This window comes from Carassius auratus, chromosome 49 (genome assembly GCF_003368295.1).
Source record: "Carassius auratus strain Wakin chromosome 49, ASM336829v1, whole genome shotgun sequence".
NCBI classification, from domain to species: Eukaryota; Metazoa; Chordata; class Actinopteri; order Cypriniformes; family Cyprinidae; genus Carassius; species Carassius auratus.
Window position 1 is genome coordinate 11,058,231 of NC_039291.1, and position 23,631 is coordinate 11,081,861.

The 23,631-nt window shown below is 36.0% G+C and overlaps 1 long non-coding RNA gene across 1 annotated transcript; it reads left to right on the top strand.

Annotated features, from left to right (window-relative positions):
- Positions 1 to 923: 923 nt before the first annotated feature.
- LOC113065955 (uncharacterized) lies at positions 924 to 23,545 on the top strand. Its single transcript, XR_003279099.1, has 3 exons — positions 924 to 1,051; positions 17,796 to 17,857; positions 22,744 to 23,545. It is a non-coding gene; the product is annotated as an uncharacterized LOC113065955 (long non-coding RNA).
- The last annotated feature ends 86 nt before the right edge of the window (positions 23,546 to 23,631 follow it).

Consider the following 23,631-nt stretch of genomic DNA (forward strand, 5'->3'; position numbering starts at 1 on the left):
CCTGAACCATATCTCCATTGTAGCTTTCATTCAGTCTACTCATAAACAGCACAGGCAATTATTTCAGTTACAAGACAGAACAGAAGTGCTTTGAAGAGCACCCCCCACCCTCAGAGAGGAACAGTGTGGTCCAGGAGAGCTGGCGAGAGATTTGATATCCTCTTATGTGTTTCCTGAGAGCTCCTCTCTTCATCAGCATGAAGAAGAGTCTCTTTTGCACTTTTGACTGCTATATTCCTAGAGACTCTGAGGGCAACAGTATTGAGAATAGCCTTTCCATCAGTGTGGCCGTAGTTAATAGATTCTCCTCTGACGGCTTGTGAAGCAGCTGTGCTCCAGCTCAAAAAGGTTATCGGCCTGTGACATAATCGAATAGAGAATAAACAGGAAGATCATTTACAAAGAGAAGACACTCTTGTAAGGCATTGAGAGAGTTTGTAAAAAAAAAAAAGTAATCTAATTTTTGAGGCAATTGCAATGGGACACAAGTGTGCAGATTCAAGGTTTAAGGATATTCTTTTATCTCTCTTGAATACCGAGATTCTCCTGAGTATTGATTGCCGCAATCTGCTTAAATGGCAGTCATTTCATTCTGGTCTCAAACATTTCAAAACAAACTAATTAATTTTTAATTCAGACATGCAAAATAATAAACTGCAAGGAAAATGCATGCTCATATATTTCCTAATCAATCTAAATGTTAATTAGCCCTAAGCTTGCTTCCTTAATGAGAAAGTTAATTCAAGACACATCTTAGGAGTATTACAGGCTAAATAGAAATGTTAAAATAATAGTTTACTGAAAAAACTTTTTTGTATTATTATTCTTAAGCATAAAAAATATGAATTTGAAGTAATTTTTTATTAATTTAAATACGGTGCTCTTTCCGCAGGTTACATCGTTCCGCCAATAGGTGGCGAATAGTAAATCATTGAATCATTCACGAAACCGATTCCTTCAAAGCAATAATTCATTCAGGAATGAAAACTAAAGACACACAACGGTCATTCGACTGTGGAATAGAAGCAACTGTCGACATTGTATCTAAAATGTAAGTTGCTAAATTTCACTTTACAATAACACTTTAACTGTTTTATTTAGAAATATCCCACTCAACTCTGGCAGGAGAATAGTGTGAGTTGCGCCGACTTCGAGTGTAAATCGTAGCGCTCGTGACACGCAGAAAAAAATAATTAACAAATTCGTGGTTGGGCATAACTTGTATTTGTATAGTTATGACATGGGACAGCCAGATCACAGTACTTCCTGGCTGCACCGCTTTCAACGGCTCTCCTTACTACCTGCACGCAAAAACAGGCACTCGTCCTGTGTTGTTCGATCACAAACAAATGACTTTTTCGTTGACGCACGAGCCCCTGTAAAATATATCTAATAAATCCTTGTCTGATAGTGGAGATTACACCGATCCGAGAGTTATTTCCCCTCATAATACTTAAATAATATTTTCTGTCCGCTGATTCAGTCAGAACTAGCGACTCGCGAATGAATCACTATTGTTCAAATGGGTTTGCAAAGTGGTTTGAAATTGTTCGCGGTTCAGTTTGAATCATTCGTCGTTCACGACGGTTTCTCACAGTAACGGATGCTTTATAAAAAAGAAAACATAAAATATCACTACATTAGATATTTACCTGCAATCCATTGTATGAATGCAAATGTCTTCTTTCATCGTGTTCCAGCGATGGTGCAGCTTTCTATTGCCGGTGCAGCTTGTAAACGCTTGTAAACGAACAACACACTGTTTTCTAATGACCTACATTAAAAGTGAATACATAGGCTACTTTAAAAAAATTGCTCATTGTTAGTCAATACATTAATATACTAACATCAACTAATGGGACGTTATTGTAAAGTGTCAACAAAATACATTAATGCAATTTGATTGTGCAGTCATGGTTGCCCCATAGATTTTCTGTGCCAATTTTTTTTTCTTTCTTTAACAAACTGATGTAAAAGTTAAAATAGTATTTTTGTGGTAATCAAAAACATGCCAAATACTCTGTTAACAAAACTTAACTTGTAACTATATTCCTTTAATTTCTTCTTTTTTAACAGTATGGGAGACCATTGTAGGTAAAATCAGGAGAAAGCTGATGTCAGAGCGTTATGATGTGGATTCATGCTGACATGCTTGTCAAATATAGAGTGCCCTGATTCCCATTGTTTTGTCAGACCTATGTATAGCAATTCAGGCAATATATTTAGAGAGCGATAAAGCTTAAGCCATGGATTCCAAGGGCTGTCTCATTTTGAAGAGCTCTGTGGGGAAGTGTGCACAGAACAATTGATGTAGTTACAGATCTCAGCTAGCTGCAATAAATTCATTAACATGCCTGATATAGAGCCTTTAAAATAAAACTCATGTCACAGCAAGAGCTATTTCCAGGCCTGATTTCACATGTTCTTTGTGAAAATGTAGCTTAATTGTGACCAACATCTGACCTGTGTAGTTAAGCATTATCATATGAAAAAGCAATAAGCAAAGCATCACATGCTATTTGTTTCATGAGATCTCCAAAGCTGAACACTATCTATCTAATTGTTTACTATAGATAGCTTACAGGTATGTGAAGAATCTTGTTACGACACCCAAAGCTGTGATTCTGCATTTAACGATGTCAACAGATCACCAAATGGCAGTTTTATTTTGGGCATCACTAATTACAAGCGCTATTGAATGCTTCCTGTGAAAGTGAAGCTTCTGACAGCTATGGAAATGAGAACAGGAGTGACGTTCTTGCGTATGCCTGCAGGTAGAGTGACGGTGAGAATTTTAATGAGAAGTGAATGCAATATTTACAGTCGCAAACTGTTTTTCTTTAGGTCCTTGTGTGAAGTCCCATGTTCTGTTGTTTGAGGAGTTTTCATCACCGCCAACAGTTTGGTGATGCACACAAAGTTGCGCAAAGGGTTACTGAGTGCTTGTTTTGTAATCACAGCACTCATTGTTTAGTGAATATATGTTATTGCAGTCTAGAAGTTCCCAAGGTGTGATGCCAAATACATTTTACATTTCCCTAAGGCTTGCTGAGCGTTATTTTATCGGCTGTATCATGGCCTTAAAGGAAAAGTTCACGCAAGAATAAAAGTCTGCTGAACATTGCTTTCTCCAGTGAAATAGTCGTCTAGAGAAATATGGACAGATGTACTCGTATTTTAGCCAGAAAAAGAGGTTTAAAGTCAAAATGCAGCTTTTCGCTTCATGAGACGTTAATTGATGGAATGGAATTGTGTGAGTTACTCATTAATTATTGTGATGTTTTTATTCGCTGTTTGGACTCTCATTCTGACGGCACCCATTTACTGCATCTATCTGTGATGGCCTGAGACTGAGTAAATTTTAGCAGTTTTTTATTTTTGGGTGACCTATTCCTTTTAAGTGGTATATTTCCGCAGCAGAACATGATCAGTTTTGAGAAAGCACATACACCTGAAGGTCAGGCTGTCATTGTGTCGGTGGTGGGAGAGATCAGGCTCTTCCTGTAACGCTTTCTGACTGGTTGCACCTCCGGAGATCCATGAATCATGAAACGGTAGGGGCCGATATCTCCTAAATAGAAGGTAAAGTGTTGTTGTGTTGGCTTTCCACTTCTCAGGGAGATTGCTGTTGACCTGTCACAAACAGAGGGCATGATGAGCAGAGAAGGGAAGCAAACAAAAGGGCAATGATTTCATGCCTGTCTGACTTAATCCAAGTGACCATATAATGAAAGACTTTCAGTTGGATGTGTTCTTGTATTTTTAGTCCAGTGTTATGTAAATGAAACCGACCCACTTGTCCTGGGACATCCAATTAAACATAATCACATGGAGCAAAAAACTGTGTCAGGATGTCCACAGATCGTGATTTCCCACTGAATTGTATCTCATATTTGTTCAGTCAACTAAGCGGATTCATTGGAGCAACCAGTTCAAGGTGTCACAAAAATAATATTTATGAATAAAGTCACACTGCAAACACTGGGTCATTAAACATAAGCAGAATTTCTCCGAAATGCATTGTTGCATTGAATTGAACACAATGCTTTATGTAAGAACTGTTATACAAACCAAAGAAAGTTTACATTTATTTTGTAAAAATAGTGCATTTGATTACATACGGAAATGTGCACTTGACATACTACTGTTACACATGATAGATTTAACTCTGTTTAATGTGTAAGGCAAAAGGACTTTATTTTATTCCGAAATTTGTTTTTTAATCAGAATACTAGGATTCATATGTCTGCATTGACCATCATTGCATTTCAATTGGTTATGTAGGAAATTTGCTTTATTCCAATTAAATATCATGGTTTTGCATGCTTTTAGATTTCACCTTTTAAAAATAATGGTTGATATGTCTGACGTCATATTTAAGAGGGTTAAAATTTTGTAGGGTTAAAATCACAACCAACTTTTCTTCCCTATTGTGAGTAAAACTTTCGGATTGAATTTTGTCCATCAGGAATTAATTGGATCCCAAAAAGTATAAAAACAAGTTGCAGAAGTTTCACTTGTTACCATGAATGAATGAAAGAAAAAATAAACAAACAAATAAATAATCCTGAAAGCGTCCTTAGAAAGACCCAGAATATAAAATCAGAAAACATTTCCATAATTTAATCTACCAAATTCGTTGTTTGGACAATTATTTGAATCCCCTTCATTCCTTTCTTGACTAAAACTTCCCAACTGAGGAAAGTAACATCTGAATCCTTCCTAAGAAAGATCCAGTCTTCTCTCACATGATTACGTGTTTAGTAGTGTATTACAGCACCTGCTTCTTCTCACATGATCAGATAGGAAATGGAAGAGACTCTGGCTGTATATGCCATGGCTAACATCCTGCACGATCTGGCTGGTATCCTAGAAAATCACAGCATGCAAGCGTGCGTCCTTGAAATTACATTCCAAGGTTTTTCAAACATTTTTTCATCCATCTCGGACGTGCTGTTACAGCAGGAAGTCATGGGCTTCCATGCTGTGGCCTGGACTAACTATAAACGCGAGCTGCATTCATCACAGAGGTCATCCCTAACCCCTCCGCCATTCAAGACCTCATTAAAAAACAGTGACATCATTCACCAAGCTCAATGTTTTAGCCACAAGACAATTTTTCACTTTTCACCCCCCCCCCCCCCCCCAATTTCACTTTTCTCTGCTCTCAAACACTGTGACTAATTTCCACAGTGTCAATAAAGCTGAGAAATCAGACTATTATTACCCAACCTTTTCAAAAAGCTCGGGGCTAAACTCTTTATATTCTCATAATCTCAGCCAGAGTGCAAGACAAAATGGAAATATCAGGCATGCAAATATTCGGTGTTTGCCTCTGGGAAGAGAGCCCACAGAAATTCCCTATGAAGTGCCTAGCATGCTAAACCAAAGATCCAGGCAAGAGGTCATAAGCTCTCATTATTAATTGCGGTTTAATTGGAGTATGGTCAGGTTGTAATTTGGCCAATGAAATGTAATTAAACAGTGATGTAGTTATGGCATCCGCTGTATCAGACCATACTAACCAAACCCTGAACTACAAAGTGTATAGTTGTTGTGTATTTGTTTAAAAGTAGCTTTATGCCATATAAATTGCACTCTGTTTTATAAGAATATTTATAATAATAATAATAAACTTTTTTATATATAGTGCCTTTAAAAGCAGCTGCTCAAGACACCTTACACAAAAAATAAATATAACAATACAAGCGAAACTAATGAGTCATTTGATTGTGAACTTAAAATTAGTTATCAGGAAAACATGAGCATTTTCACAGAGTGTTGACAGATTTTAGACTTAATTTACATTGTAATTGGAAATCTATCTTTTCAATGTTTTCATCTTAAAAATGTTCTAATACAGCTGCTGAAGGAGTGACTCAATTTGATGTATATGTCGCAGTCCAATAGATTCTCTAATTTTTTTTTTCAGCTATTCAGCTATTTTTAGGAAAAAATTTTTTTTTGCTGCCATTGGAAAAAATAAGAATGCAAAAATAACACTTGCTGCAATCTAAAGAAGCTACTGGCCATTTCCAGTCTCCTAATATTAAACACCCGGTTGGTATCTAGCTGGTAGCCAAAGAGACTTGAGCTGTGCGCAATCATGCGAAGATGACGTTTTAACTCAGCGATCTAGATGGGACGATGCTTTTGAGAGTTTTAAATGTCTAATTGGTCATCAGCACACCCTCTTCTGACACTATGTGAACTGACAGAGTAGGACCGCTGGGAACAGGCAAATCTGAAAGAAATGACTTCTCACCAAATCTGCATTTGACAAGTGACAAATTAGCCTTTTGAGAGATGACGGCGGTTCTCGCATCCACAGGGGCCCTCTCACAAAGCGACGTTCGCCCTGCACTCCACATCCAAATTCAGGCTAAGTTGCATCAAGTATTGAGAGAGTTGGATCGCGACTTTTCATTAAGTCATTTCAGTTCTCAAAAAAAAAAAAAAAACAACAACAACAACAAAAAAACTCTTTTCATGTATGAACAATCTTTGAAGATTTAAAAATTGTTTAACCATCTGTTGATTTATGTGCCAATTTCAAAGTGACTAATATCAGAAGAAAAAAAAATGTGAAAGACTCTGTTGATACCTCATTAACAGCAAATTTTAAGACAGGAGCCTCTAAAGAGTTGAGCCCAAAGAAGTTTAACCCTTCAAATGATCTATTTTAATGCACTTAAACAGCTAATTAAACAGCATATTTTTCACAAAACTCCCTCACAGCTGGAGTTTGGCTACATGGACCTGCGACAACCCTGCTAATGCAATGCTATGTGACAAACCTGACCTTTTGCAGCTGCTTTGGTCTCTCTGTCATGTCAGGCACACCCCTGCCCACATGCAGACACGATTATGTGCTACTGTATATGTAGACATTTAAAAGAAACTCCAGTGAACATCTGTCAGTAGCATGTTCAGTACCCGTCAGAGTTCAGAAGTCAGTCAAACCGCTTGCAGAATGAGGCAGTTATCCTCAGCGACTGTCACTTAACAAGCATTGTTGCACTTCAGTGTCACCTGTGATATTCTGGCACCAAATATTTCAGATCAGTTGCTGGCAGTGATTAATGTAAAATGTAATGCTCTTGGCTCAGACAAGCCGCCACATTTGCTAACTTGCTGAACCGTCACTTTCATTGAGCATGAAAGCTCCAAAAATATACGAAATCCAGTGCCACTCTGGTTTGCCATAAATAATTTAGATTATGTGCATGCAAGACATCCTGTTATGCAAATGACACTTTCAACTTAATTCATATTTCAAAATTGGATTACAGAGCTAAAAGTAGAAGTCAGGTGCCGTGAGCTTCACTTTTGCAGAAAACATAGCAGTCAATGCCTCATTTTGAAGTCTAATAATGGTTGAAGATCACAAATTATTCATTTAACTGTGGGTTGCAGTGGTAATTGATTTAAAAAGTGGTCACTGAAGCTCTCAAAGAATAGGAGGTGCAATTTACAGTTTTAAAATGCATTAATATTAACATCTTACTCTCACAGTTTGGCCTACGGACATGAATGATACTTCAAATTATGCTGTTTGTAGCAGAAAGCAATGTTATTTTAGTATTATGGACTGTTACAGCATTTATTTATATATTGTATAAGCTTGCATTTTCATTTAATGCATTTTCACGTGTTTTCATTTTAGTTTTAGTTTATGTTCCAAGTAATTTTATCTAAACTTTTTATTTAATGTGCTTTTGCCATTTTTATTACTATTTTTTTTAGCTTTTTTATGCTTTAGTTTTAGTAACTTTAGTACTTAAATATTTAATTTGTTACACTGCAATAAAAAAATCAAAATAAAGAGAAAGTTTACAAGACAATTCTATTTCAGTCTTTCTACTTTAAAATTCCTTTAAAAGTTTACTTTAATGACCAATTTCTTTGTAATTGTTCATGAGTAAAAAAATTTCTACACCAAATTTTTGTCAGTGTTTTTTCATTTGACAGTAACAACACTGGTGGAAAGGTGTACTAATTAATCATACACATGATTTTTACTTAGATGATAAATTGGCAAGAAATTTCCTTAACCCCCTTGGTGAGACTGAAAACTGTCCCTGCCCACAGACCTGCAATTAAAATATGGGCAAGTCACTAGGATAATTTGGAATATATCTCAAATTGCATTTGGTGTTGGGATAGTGAGTTTTGGATAAACAGCAGACTGACCCCTGCCAAAGTTCTGTTTTAAATGGGTTTCCAACTAAATTATGCTCTAGTTCAGAAAAAAAGATTGTCATCACAGTTATAGCAGGAATATAACGTCAAGCACTGAAAAGGTCTGGCTGTCTCCACAACGACCTTATGATTCAGTAAACATTATGACAAAAAATGCAGTGAAGTCTTTGAGAGAGGAATAAATTCAAGGATTTCAGTTACCCCAGACTGTGTGATAAAGTTTACTAATTAGTTTGTTATGTTTTGATTAATCCTGTCATGAAAAAAAGCGATTTGGACAATAAAAGAATGTTATATATACAGTAAGTCTTTTATGCTGCTCACCAAGGGTGCATTTAATCAAAAATAATAAAAAGAAGAAAAAATATAAAACACAATTCAATAACAGTTTTCAGATTGTGATATATTTTAGAATCTATTTTTTTGTTTATTTAAGTGATGGCAAAGCGGAATTTTTAGCAGCCATTACTCCAGTTTTCAGGAATCATTCTAATATGCTGATTTGCTGCTCAATAAACTTTTTTTTCATTAATCCATTTTCCTTGTAGTGGCATCTATAGATATATTTCTAGTTTCAAGCAATATCCTAAATATTTGTTATATTATAGTTCATTTTGCCAGATAAATTCATTTTTGGGGGATTTTTAAAAAGCGTAAAATGGGGTTTATATTTTTCAGATGTATTTTCTCAGAATAGTCTGTGGAGGGTTGAAGACTCCAATCTTGGAGAGCAATCTTGTTGTCCCATCAGCCAATCAGTAGAAATGACACCATTTCCCGGTTGCCTGTGGTTAGTCACATATGGTTCAAGTGATTGTCTCAAAAACTTAAGTGCGCATAACTGAGTGCCCATGAGTACATTAATTAATCCGTTCTCTGTGACTTATTTTTCCAATTCTTTTTCATTGTATCCTCTCTTTTCTCACCATTTCCAGATTTTGCCATTGTGATTTGGACCTGCTCATTGAACTGAACTTTACATATGAGTCTTGGTGCTGGTTTTCATCTTTTTATCACAGGGAATGATGGGAAATGTAGTTTTTTATGCTAATCTTTTATTATCAAGTATACTAATTTATGACTCGAATGAATATTTTTTTTTTTATTTAACTGTACATCAACATTCACAATTCTAACTTACTAACAATACAAATATCCAACAATAATCTTCATTCTTCCTACAGTGAGATCATTCCAACATAATGTGTACACAGCAATAAATCTTAATTCCACCCTGGTTCCATGTCAATTATAATATGATTGTATAATATTCTGACAGACATACTGTGAAACATTTCTTCGACTGAAATGCGTCTTTATTTTAAAAACAGCAGTTGCATATGATACATCATGTTCTTGTGTCCATCCGCACCAGTCTGTAGACGTATTTAACACATTCTTTTAGCTCCCCAAAAACACAATGAATTGATCTTCAGGTGTCTGTGACGTTACGATGGGCAGCGGGTGACGTTTCCACGGTGGTGTGATTAATGCTCTGCCAAGGGTTCAGGAGAGAATGTGGTGATGGCTGTGGCATCTGATTTGCATATCTACTCTAAATAAAAGCTGGTGAGTCATTGCTTTGAAGAGTGTTAAGAGGCTCCGTGTGTCAACTCCTGTTGTGCTTTATAGATATCATGTCATGAGCTCCTGGGAATGCCACTGTGGTGGATTTAGGTTTACATTGTCACACAGCTCTAAAGGTGGTTAACAGCGATGGTCATGGGTGATGGATGCTTAATTTCTCTCTGGTTCCTTCATTCAGGGTTGTGGGCTGACTGCTTTTAAACTTCAGATTAAGTAATCCTCATCTCACAACTGGGCTGATGGTTTATTTTTGTGATAGTGTGTAACCAAAATGTAAAATTAAAAGGGAAAAAAAAATTCTGGGATAGTTTTTTCACCCTAATTTTTGGATGAACTATCCCTTTAAGACAATCATTATAATGAAAGGATCAAATTTTGTCTTGTGAAGCAAAAAGTTGCAAGTTTATAATAAACAAATCCATCATGATGATGTTTTTGACTTCAAGTTCAAACCAGTTCAATCATGCAGAAGCATGATTATGGATTATGTACTCATAATTTGGCCAGAAGCAAGGGTTTAAAATTAGAATGCATTAATAATGAATTTGTTTCTACTGTAGCTTTTCACTCCACAAGACGTCATTTGATGGGCAGGAATGAGATGACAACTTTTTCGCTAAAGAATGTAATATTATGGATAGAGTCCTTATATTTTAGACTGAAGCAATGGTTTTAAGTAAAAAAAATTTTAATGATGAATTTGTTTATAACAAACACACAGCTTTTTAGTTCTGATGGGATGAAATTGTGTGGATTATTTGGATTATTATGATGTTTTTATCAGCTGTTTGGACTCCCATTCTGACGGCACCCATTCACTGCAGAGGAACAATGAGCAAGTGATATACATGCTGTTTAATTAATCCAAATCAGATCTGATCAAGAAACAAACCTATCTGCATCTTGGATTGTCTGAGGTTGAGTAAATTTTCGTTTTTGGGTGAACTATTTCTTTAAGGAAAACTTCTTTATATTGGAAAACAGTGTATGTACAGTCCAGCAGTCCTGTGGTTATATACTGTTTGCAATATAATGCAGTTTACAGTGTAAATCACAGTGCATTTCTTGCTCCTGAGTCATGACTTCACTTCCGCTACTGAAATCTTCCCTCAGTATTGCCAACGGAGTCGTTTGAGTTGCAGCTCACTGAACAGAGATAATCATGAGAAATCGACAACCTACACTTTAATTACTCTGGAGCTCTATAAAACATGATGCACATTGTAGCAGAGCTCTAAAAACCCAACTTCTAAGAACTTTCATACCTTGTCTGCTTTTAGATGTGACACAATTCACCAGGAGGTGTGGATTTGCCAATCACGTTATCCAACATGCAGCATTATGATGCAGATGCACACGTATCCTCGGGGCAATCCTCAGTGTTTTTGTCCCAAGAGTATGGGAATAAAGCCATGGTTCTTTGGCATACATATTTTGACTCATAAAACAGGAGATTAACACACTTTATGGATGGAATAAATGAAATGATTCTGGAGCCATTTTGAACGTGAGCTTGATTTCAATTCTCTAAAGATCAAATCAAATCTGGCTCTATAGACTAAAGCATCATGAATACATCTCTTTTGACATTGAATATGTGGGTGCTTTCATTAAAGGTTACGACATCGTCAGAATATAAGAACAGTTCTTCAGGAAGAACAGGGACAAACAAAGTGTACTTTTCTGTCATCCAAGAGCTTTGTGGAAACATTTTAAAGCAGCCAGTCTGTTCTCTGAGAACACATTGAACTGTTGAGCATTTGAAGCGGGGAACTGGAGCAAGTTTTTTTATAAAGTACTTAAAAGTTGTGATATGTGTATATATATATATATGTGTGTGTGTACATTTTGACAGTTTAACAGCTGAGCCCAAACCTCTGTTACTACAACCCCAAATCAGAAAAAGTTATGATTAGTATGGACAGTATGGAAAACGCAAAAAAAAAAAAAGAAAAAAAAAAGAAGTGATTTCTAAATTTACTTTGACTTGTATTTAATTGCAGACAATATAAACAATTTTTTTTCATGTTTTGTCTGGTCAACTTCATGTAATTAGTAAATATGCATCCTTTCCTGTCATTTTTTTCACTGTCGTCACTCCTCCTTTATCCTTCCGGATCTCCTCTGCTCCGTGGGACTTGAGATTGGTGAGTGGAGCAGGTGTCGCTCATTTCCAATTTCTCCACCGGCCTTGACCCGTTCCCATGGCTCTCAGCAACGTCCCACTCGTAACAATATTAATATTATTTAATATTATTGAATAATAATATTTAATAAACAACAACAACCGCCATCATAAAAGTTGCTAGGCAATTCAGTCAAAAGTAAAAAGGCAGCGCTCTGATACACAGCATTAAAATTATATTAAAAATAACATTATGAGATTTTATAAGTTAAGGAATAAATAATAGATAAATGAGACCAAACACTGCCTGTTAGAATTACCCAAATCTAGGTGTGTCCATGGTTAACCGGTTAACCGATTAACCGTTAAAAATTGCGTAACCGAGTGAAACATTTTGCTCGGTTAAGTGACGTCAATGGCGTGCATTGAATTTAGTTGTAATACATTTTTGCACCACCAGAGACCGCCAGAGCGTTCCCAGACATTTGTAATGTCCACAAGAAGTAGTCATTTTTCTAATATGAAGCGGGCAAAAAAAAGTACAGCGTTGGAGCACTTTAAAATTGAGAGTGACGGGGCAAAATGCAAGTATTGCAATACAGTGCTTAGATATACTTCAAGTACAACCTCGTTGTTGTAATCTCAACAGCCAACACCCGGGCATCATTAGGCCGGTCAGGACACACTGGATGCGTGGCGATGAGCGAAAGCATCTCAGCTGCGTGGCGTGTCTGTTTTTAATTCGGCTCCCATGTTAACAGGTTAGAGCTTGCCGACTGCCTGCGTGAGACGCGCGGCTCAGGCGTGGCTCGACGCGTGCATGCTAGAAATAGAACTGACGCCTTGTTGGAAGCGTTTCCAGGCAAAATATAATAGGAAAATATGTTTATATGTCATTTTGTAAACAAATACATATTAATTCATGACATTTTGATATTTGAAAGTCTATAGGTTGACATAAATTCAGATATAAATGTAATTAAAAAAAATAATTATCGATTTTCAAATATTGTACCTGTCAAACATATCATAGTCATAGCCTTAACGAGGCGGCCGCGGAGCCTGCTTGTTACCTTCACCTAAACACGGAAAGTTACATAACCATTACTAGAGCCTGTTCCTTTATAACATAGCCAAAGGTCGGTGTATATTTGCTTTATACATTTTAGGCTTATTCTCAAATACAGATTGTGTTAGTGGGCGGGATTATTAGGTAGTTTTAATAGGACAATTTGACCGGAGAGATTAAATTTTGTCGGACATTTCTTTTTTTTTTTCTTTTTTTGGCCAATGTCTGGAAATTACCGGACAACGGAAACCCTGGCGCACACTATGGTTAACCGATTATTAACCGCTAAGGTCCTCGGTTAACGGTTAATGAAAAACTTGAAAACGTGCAGCCCTACCCAAATCAAATCATATCTTTGTGTTTAACCACTGTAGAGACATCAGAGCCAGTATAGCAATTTCCAGAAGAACTTGCCCAGGTAATGTTGCTCTCTGTTAATGAGCACTGAATGGCTGCTGACGCCCCGGAGCTCACATCCCCGAAAACGTCAAAGCTAATTTTCTAATTATCATGATCTTTATTAACAAACCGCATATTTGAAGTCTAAATAACTACCTTCCTGTGACACAATTTCTGTAATCACTAGAATATCAAGTCAAGAGGCATTTATTTGTCATTTGCATATTTAACACAGGGGAAAACTGGCTGGAAAAGGCTCTCAGACAATCAGATTCGAGGACCATAAAGAACTGTTGTATATATGTGTGTGTGTGTGTGTGTGTGTGTGTGTGTGTGTGTAGATCTGGGTAGATTACTTATCTGCTACTGAATCAAATTACATTATAAAAATTGTAGTTAGTAACAAAATCCATTACATTACACATTTTAGGTGAAGTAATCAGACTACTTTTTAATTACTTTTAGATTGCTTTTGGCCTAGCTTGTTTATCAGATTGACTTGAAATAAAAATGAAAAGAAAAAAGGTATTATATTATCAACATAAGCATTAGTACATAAAGCTGCAGCATTAAACTGTCCCAAGTATTAATTTCCTTGTGTGACAACTAGCCCCGCTCTTTTAAGTTTTTATAATCATAGTCTAATATATACATTTGCTAAGATAATATAAATAAATGCTGCAGGTTCGTCTAATTCAAATAGATTATTATTGTTCATTAATGAGTGTTGTGACATGTTTGCAGTAAATGCAACAAACAACATCTCCATTAATTGCTCTAATGAACTGCTAATGTGCTACGTGAAAACACAATTAAGACAAAACAGAGCTTCTTGTTTTAACTTCGGCAACTTGCAGTCCTCCTAATAAAGCTTTAAGTGTGCACTTCAGAGAGAACGCTGACTCTCCTGAGATGCTGGAGACCTTCTCAATTTTTAGACACATCAAATGAAAATTCAGTTCACTGTATTTATACCCTTCATTTTGAAAGACTGGGTGAGATTCTTTTTTAGCGGATCGACATTTTTAGTGATTCAGTGCCATATTCTGTCCTCATTTCAGAGAGAACATCAAGCTGTGTCTTTTCCCTTCTTGATGTTAAAAGTTGGAAAGAGGCCTGGAGAGGGAACACTTTTTAAGCCTAGACTACAAAGATACGTGCACCGTTCCCTTGAGAGAGGCTGACTCATCCAACGAGAGCCTGTAACTCACATATCGATAAATTCCACGGCCAATTCACCAGCGCTGGCATCTCTTTCTAAATGATCACGGACATCTGTTGTCATTCATTCCCAAACAAGAAGTCACCTTTGTTGACTGCAATCACTTAAACTGATAACTGCTCTCTACAAGTGAAAAATAAACAGTACACTTACTGCAATTAGAGCTCGGCCGAGCATCTCAATGTCTTGGCCTCTACACCTGACAAACCTTAAATTAAGCTTCTTCTTTTTTTTCGTGGAATTGATTGATGCATGACCCTGTATCTGTTTAAATCTGTAATGTTTAATAAAGTAAGTTCAGGTGTCTCAATATTGGGTTCGAATAGGAATGGGTTATTCAAAATGAAGTCATTTTTAAACATTCTCTGCCTCGAGTGCGTGAATGAAACATGATTTGACGGCAAAGAGTCGTTTCACACACTTTTTGCACAATTAGCAACTTTAATGATGGTGATTAATTAACAGGGTAAATCAAACTGATTGATGGGTACATCTTCTCTGATGATCTTCATTCTGAGATTCAGAGCTCGAAGTATCAACCTTAGAGCTAATGAACGCCAATTAGTGCAGGAGATGACTTTGGTATGCCTTTATTTAGGCATCTCGTTCGTGGTCCCTAAAGAAAAAAAGGACGACCATGTGTTGAAATATCCACATAATGATGTAGATGGAGCAGACCGAGGAGACCTTTTCACAACGCAATTAGATAGTTCTTTAATGACATTGTTCTAGGAATTCCTTTTTTAGCCTTCCACAATCGTCTACAGGAAGGGAAACTTTTGGCCAAGGTGATTAAGATTTTTAAACCTAGAATGTGTACTCTGTGACTTCTTACGAAACTTCCCGTTTTAAATAGCTGTTTCTCGGATGACCTTTTGGAGGGTGTCCCTGTGCATCGTAGCATTGCACGCTGATTATCCGCTCTGAGGGATGCACACTTCCACATTCATCGGGAGATGGAATTGATGGCTGATTATGGAAATAACACAATGCAATCAGTCATTTGGACTGCATATGCTTATGTGCCCAAAGATGGTTCATCCAGAAATGAAAATGCGGTCATCATTTACTCACCCTTAAGTCGGTCCAAACCTGTATGAGTTTTTTTTTCTTCTGTAGAACACAAAAGAAGATATTTTGAGAAATATTTCAGATTTGTTTTTGGGTGTTTTTTTCCCATACAGTTAAAGTCACTGAGGTTCAGTGGTGTTTTGGACCACACTGACTTTCATTGTACACTGAAAAGAAAAGAAAAGAAAAGAAAAGAAAAGAAAAGAAAAGAAAAAAAGGTTATAGCAAAAACCTAATAATTGGTTACAAGTAAGTAAATGGTTTACACATAATTGTATTGTTAAATACTATCAAATTTATGTTTCTAAGTAAAATATGTATTGCTTTATAATTTATGGTGAAAACACATCACATGATTCTGTTTTATTTAAATAGCCTGTTTCTTCATGTTTTTGTTTTGTAATATACATTAGAGAGTATATAAGAATGTTACTATAAATGTTACTGGATATTTATGAATGGATGAAACCAGTTAAAATATTCTAGAAAACTATTTTGATGTTCAGCAAAACAACAACAAAAAGGTCAGTCATATATGTTTGGTAAAAATGACAGAAATTTTTGTCTGTCCCTTTAATTTGAATTTTTGAAAAAATCTTCTGAAATGATCAACCTAGCAATAGGAGTTGAGCGTTTGATTTTTGCCTACAATCTCAAAAATTTGTTTATGGCGATGCGATTGATGAACAGTTTTGGGTTCCCCAAAGAGCCTTTCAGTAACCATCTCTTAAAATAACATTTTTATCCTAGTGTGAAGACTATTTTAATAATCGAAAGAGTCATTTTGCACTATAAAGAGCCTTTTGAGCAATCGAAAGGTTACATGGATGTTAAAGTTTCTTCAAGGAACAAATCAGTGCCAATAAAGAAAGTGTATTATTATTTAGATTCATCATAATTGCAAATGCAGCATCACCTCAGAAAAAAACAATAAAGTGAGAATGTCTAAAATTTTGGTCAATCCTGCAGGAACAGGATGGAAATGATGTGCTTATGGATGAAGACGAAAAGCAGAATGAAGGAGCAGAGTGAATATGATGTGGAGAGTTGTGTGTGTGTGTGAGTGTGTGTGTGTGTGTGAAGGGGCAGTGACAGGGCAAAGCTGCACGCTCCCTGTGTGCACATGGAGGAAAAGGCCACAAGTCATTGATTCTGTGTCACTGAAACATAATCAAAAATCGTCCAGAGACATTCCCACAGGATTGAATGCCCTATTTAGAGAAGACACCAAGTGAGTTAAGGGCAATGCTGGTCACTTTTGCTCAGTGATAAACATTTATCATTTTAACAAACTAAACTATCTAGCTTTTTCTTCCAAATTAGTAAAATGCTAATATTCAAAACATTCAATGTGATCAGCAACTACTAAAACAAAACTGCTTCTACCTGACCTGACCCTAAAAATTGAAAGTTAACCAATGTCCTGAGATTGATTCCGATGTATTAAATAATGTATTTGAATTTAATAAAACTTATATATTAAGGTTACCTAACAACGTGACGTTTTCCTTATGAAACTGCCCTAAACGAAACATGTTTACAGTGCATTGCAGTGTCTCCAAAGCATTTTAGTTTAAAAGCTGCTGCACAAAAGAAAATTAAGAACACTTTGGTTAAAATATTGATGGAATTGCACTTAGTAGTGCAGTTAGTTGGCAAAGATTTGTAGTTTAACCATGAAAGGTTTTTCAGTAAACAATCATTGCATGCAGTGCCAGATTTGACTATGATTTTCTTGAATTTCATGCAGTTTTGTTTACTAATATAAAAATATTCGGCAGTACCTAAATTATACTTTCAAAACAAATTAAAATACTTGTGAATAACATACACTTTTTATTGGGAATGCGTACAGACATATGTTTAATGCCGGCAGCAAGTCCTAAAGGTATTCTTAAGAAAAAAGGCACCTTGACATACAAAGAAATAAAAAGCTGTGATGTGTTTTTTTTCTATGGTGCCATTTTAAAAAGTGACGTTTCACCCTCTACGCTATTCAGTTGAGTTGTAGATCACGGTTTCTGCCTATAAAAAATATTACATTAATATTCACAGTTCATAGTCATCAGGGATATGAAAAGTTCACATCCATCTTTTGCTTTGACACTGTTTTCTTCTAGTGTTCCCAGAAGAGTGGGCCTTCAGACGCTTCTTGAGGATTTCAATGGATTCTGCTGTTCAGGTGAAGTTCATTTTTAATAACAGATCTACAGTATTCTAAAATAACCTTCATATGCATAGAAAAAGATACATGTTTGCTTTGAAAACGATGATGATGACAGTATTTCAGCACATTTAGTGCTTGGTTACACTGTATAGTGGGTGGTTTGTGAATATGACACAGGTTTTCGCAAGTGGTGCAGCTGTTTAGTGAATTCAGCCCACGTTGTTTATCTCTATGTACTGTACTATAAATCCTTGGTGTGTTCTAGTATAATATTCTCATGCTAACATGATTTTAGTATGAAAGACAAGGAGGACCTCAGGACTTAAGCTTACAGGATATCTCTGATATATAAAGATGTCAGTTCAGTTGACTGATTGATTTTCATGCCAAACCCAAAGCATTCTCGTGTGGGCTACTCATGTCACATCATATCAAATCATGTCACAGACAAAGTAGAGAATGTCTTGTCAGGCCCAGCAAAACGCAAAGCCAGAAGTGTCAGAAAAAGGTACAAGACAGGGATCCCACAATGTCTGTGACAGGTACTCAAAACTGGACGAGTACGACGAAAGCAGAAAGGGACGGGTGCAATAGAGCATGGCGTTCCTGGCATCATCATCTCAAGGTGATTCAACAACAAAGGCCAACAGTGGAGAATATGGAAAAGTGGAATCTGGACTTTGAAAAAGATGCCGTTCGGTCAGAGGAATTGTATTTAATTGACTTCCATCTAGTCTGCATTGAAAAACGTGTGACGGATGATCCATGTGTAAAAAAGATCATGCTTTTTATAAAGATAAAAATACAATCATAAATCCCCGCTGTATAAACAAGTCAAAAGAGCAGTGCTTAAAGTAGCAAAATAGAAGAACTTATCATTCATGGATCATGCACGCTCTATTCATATTAGCTGTAAACTAAAGCATTTCTTAATGAACAGACCTGTGGGCGGCAGAACAAAAGGTAGATTTATTTTGTAATACACAGGAAAATCTCTGTTCCTTCCCACAATTAGACGTGCCTTCCAAAAATATCCATCAAAATAATAAAGCTTTCTAAATATCAGTGGAAAACTTAATTAGGCAGAGATATGTAATATATTCAAAGTAACAAATCAAAGATGCATGCGGAGCAGAGGAGACCATCTCCGCTCACTCTGAATGAATAATTAAGCCAGATGATGTCTGACGCTGTGTGTGACTCTGGTACATCCGTGCTGATCCAGTTGGGTTCAGAGTTTAGCGGCCTGAGGGGTGAGACGGCCGCTCGGAGCCCTGACCTCATCTGCTCTCCCTGACAGCCAAGAGCTCCTTGTATTTTAAGAGACCTCTTAATGGACACACTGTTCTCAATGAAATATCCAAATAGAGCAGATTTAGCATGCATCTAAAGGACAGTCGCCTGATGGGGTCGCAGTGACATGGTTTTGGAGCTCTGTGTTGTTTTTTTTTTTCACTTTCCACTGGTTGGACTATAATCCCGGATGACATTTACATACCCATGAGCAATTGGATTTTAACAAGCTTATTAAAACTCATAGGGTACAGCTGATGAATTTAGACATCTCTGTCAGACAATAAAGTCTCTGCGATATTTGCATTATGATTCAGTTCATTTGAGATTAAAAGCTAGCCGAGTTCTTATAGTGTCAGCAGTAAAGTGTGCAGCTTGTTATCTCATAAACCCATCAGAGCTCAGCAGCCGACAGATATTAAAAAACAGTTAAGAACTGTGATCCAGAAAGTTCTTTTTGAGTGCTAAAGGTATTAGCGCAAAGTTATTAAAAAAATCAACAGTTAAGGATTTAGTTCTTCATCAAATTCACTGCATACTGTATTATTAAGGTACACATCCTAATATTGGTAATGCAGTTATTCATTTACTGATAAGTTAATCATTACATAAAAAAGTTAATATCTATATTCAAAATTGTAAATGTTGATATTCAGTATAAAATAATTATAAAATAATAAATTAAGTGACATTGGAAAATACTGAAATATTAATATGAGAAAGGGTAATATTATAATATTTATGTAAAATATTGTTTATAGAAAATGATGATTATTATAAATAATAATATAAATATAATGTGCTATATTTATATTTAAAGTAAGATTTTAATCATATTATGAATGGAATTTGGATACAACCAAATATTAGTTTGCAGTTATTGATAAACTTATATTTCTGATAAATAAACTTTATATTCTAATTTATATTTTAATTTAATTTAAATGTAATATTCAATATATATATATATATATATATATATATATATATATATATATATATATATATATATATATATTTATATAATAATAATAATAATATATTACAACAGATATTTACATTAAGTGTCATAAGCAAATATTTAAACATAAATATTAAAATATTTGTTTGTATAAAATATTAAAGTTTTATATAAAACAATTTCCAATAATAAATAAAGTGATAATAAATATTGACAACAAATTCAGTACATACTACGAAGGTATGGGAGTTTTAGGCCCAACCTATAAAAAAATAGAGTAATACAGTTAAGTCTTTCATTTAACAGCAGCATGGTGTCTATAAACATCTGAGTGTGCTGTTTTTAAATCTCCGGGTGCCATTAATATGCGGCTGAAAACCAGGAGGGAGCCAATATTGTGAGTTTCCTCAATTCAATTAAAGACACCAATTCATATCAGCAAACACCCCACTGGGAAGACTGATGAGCCCTTCTATTGAGTTAGAACCCAGTCTATTTGGAGTAAGGAGATCAGCAGGCTCTCCGAGCCTCTTTACACTCATATATAGTACTGACAACCTTTATTGATCTCTCCTCACAGCTGACCAGAATAGACTATATCTGTTGACAACAATGTGCAGATTAACGGTGTCATTGTTAACAGCGCTGCCGTAATCCAATGCAATTACAAGGTTGAAAGTTAAGTGTCTGAGTGCACATCAAGCGATGTGAGGAACAAATGAGGTAAAGAGTGGAATAAACTTGAATGAAGAGTCACATGACACTCTGTTACACTGTATAATCAGGAGCAAGATGTAATGTATCTTTGACTCTCTGAAGTGTGTCAGTTTTTGTCTTTAGAGCTGCTGGTAAACATATGACATGTCTTATGATGCCTTTAGCCAGCATTCACCAGTGAAACCATAAAAAGCACTCGTATGGATTCGATGCGCTGGGCCCACGGCACTTCCTGTGTTTCATCATCACGTGGCGTGTTTTGTGATCCACTTGCAGACGTTGATTTGAAATCACAGTGACATCGATGACCACGAGCAAATTAGCAAATTTTGCGGCAAGGTGGTACGTTGCATTTGTGTCAGAAAGCAGCCGCATGTCGTGATGGGACTTGACATGGCGCCTGAAGGGAGGAGGAAAATTGCTCTACTTTATTTTGCGGAGAAACGCTTAAGCTTTTGACCTGATCATTTGTTTGAACGCTTCATACAATCAATCAGAATGAAAACTCCCACGCAGTGGAAAAAGTATTCAGTCTGAAACATCAATGCATGTCAAGAATTGCTTCATAGAGGTGTTTTGTCTAACTTTTAGGATCACACAAACGTGGGGTGAATATAATAATAATTAATTTACAGAGTGAATCACCGGCGTAAATTTGAGTGGATCAGGAGCTAGGTGCTTTGAGGAATCTCAAAATAGAACCAAGATGTCTGCCGCCTTCTTCATCTGTCAGCTTTATCGTAGATGGATGCAGTCATTATCCATAATAACATTATTCTTGGGATGAATCCACTCTTCTTGTTAACCGTCAGCCTTTTTCCCCTGAGCCTTCCCCATCCCACATATCATAAATGTAATGGCACTTTCCACAAATAGGGTGCATTGGTACCCAGTGACTTTTTTTTTTATTTTTTAAAGCATTACAGGCATAAATTCCATGCTTTTATTGTAAAAACTTGTGTTAGATAAGCATGAAATATTAGCTAGTTCAAAACACATCAAATGTCTGCATCCCTCCTTTGGCCTCTCCTACTTCAGAATTCTTGATTTTATGATCATATCCAACAATTAATATCACACAACATTGTCCCAATTTTCACCTAATTTATTGAACTTTAATTCATCGTAGTGTTTTATTTAATTTAAAAGAATAGAATCTAAAACTCCATATACACTGAAATACAATCCTACTAAAATTCTAAATCCAACTGTTTTTTCCCACTGTATGGGCAGTTTTCGTTCTATTATTTTTACAGAAAATAAAAGTAAAATACTACAATAAATTGAATATCAATTCAACATAGGTCAAAATTTCTTATGATTTGTGATCTAACAAATTCTTGAACAGCTTTTTTTTTAGTGTATGAGCTGTTTTTCAATGAATGCCATTTGAAAACAATTTTGCTCAGTTATTGCTAGAATATTTTACAAAGACATTTTGACCTATATGTTCATTTCATTGTAGTGTTTTACTTAATATAAAATAATAAATCATACAACAGCTCATACACTGAAAACAACTTGGATAGGATTTACTTTACTTACAATCTTCATCAACAAATTGCTTGAATAAATCACAGATAATTACAAATACATTTTGAAAATATATAGTAGCCTATAGTATACAGCAAATAGTAATAAATACTCTATTAATCTTATTTACAACATCAAAATAATCATTTTAATGTGAGATTGATAGCCAGCATTTTTCACTGATCATGTGTAAAGAAAAAGCCATTTCAAACCTTGTTTTGAATCCTATTCATCGAATTACTAATGATTACTTTTGCATGTTTTTAGCAGTGAAGATGTTTAAAACCAGTACAAACCCACATGCCTAGAAGAAAGGACTAAGCATCAACATGGAGTTTCCATTCAAATCTTTTGGGAAATATGTAACCTCTGGGTATTTCTTTACACGTTTTAGCAGGTATTGTCTTGAAGCTGATTGGGACGCCTTCTGAATGGCATTCTGTAAGCAGGTGTGAAGGGGCTCTAGCCAAGTGTGTCGTCTCCCAGCTTCCCTCATGGCCGGAGCAGAGCGAGGGGGAGGACAGCCCTTGACAGCAGTGACTGCGGGAGTGACGTGGTCCCGCCGCTGCGCATCTGTAATCACCGGACCGGGACCCGAAGCTTGTGGCTGCAAGAACTGAACAACCTGCGCTTAACTGTGATGTATTTGATCGATTTTGGCGCGGAAACGAGATGGAATTGATTACTGCAGTGACACCTCTTTAAAATGCATCCTTGGTCATTATGAAGAATATGCAATTAAGCAAAGATCAAGAATGCGACTAAATATTACAGTTCAGTCAATGAAAAGTCACATTTGGTCAAACACGTAAGATTTATTCAATAAATTCAAGAGCGGTGTCAGTAATTTGAATTTGGTGTCATTTTGTCAGTTGATGTTCGTCGTGCGCAACACAAATAAGGCGGATTTGGCGCCCTGAGCTAACTTGCCATGGCTACTTCGGTTGAACTGGAGACTTCTGTTCGCGAACCTCTGTTGTTTAGTGCATTCTGTCCTAACTTGAAATCTCACTTTAAGGGAACTTTTTAATACGCGCTTTTTAAACCCTCACACCAAACTTTGTTTTGACTTCCTTTGATAGTATTGAAGTTGTGATTACAGAGCCTTATAATTCGCACCATGCGTTTAATATTTTTTAAAGACATAAAGCTAAAAAAAATTGAGAAAATTGTAATACTATATGAATACCCCCCCCCCCCCCCAAAAAAAAATACCCATGGTTTGTATGCATCTTCTTTCACACACACATGCACACTCAAGCGCGCGCACACCACGATGACTCAT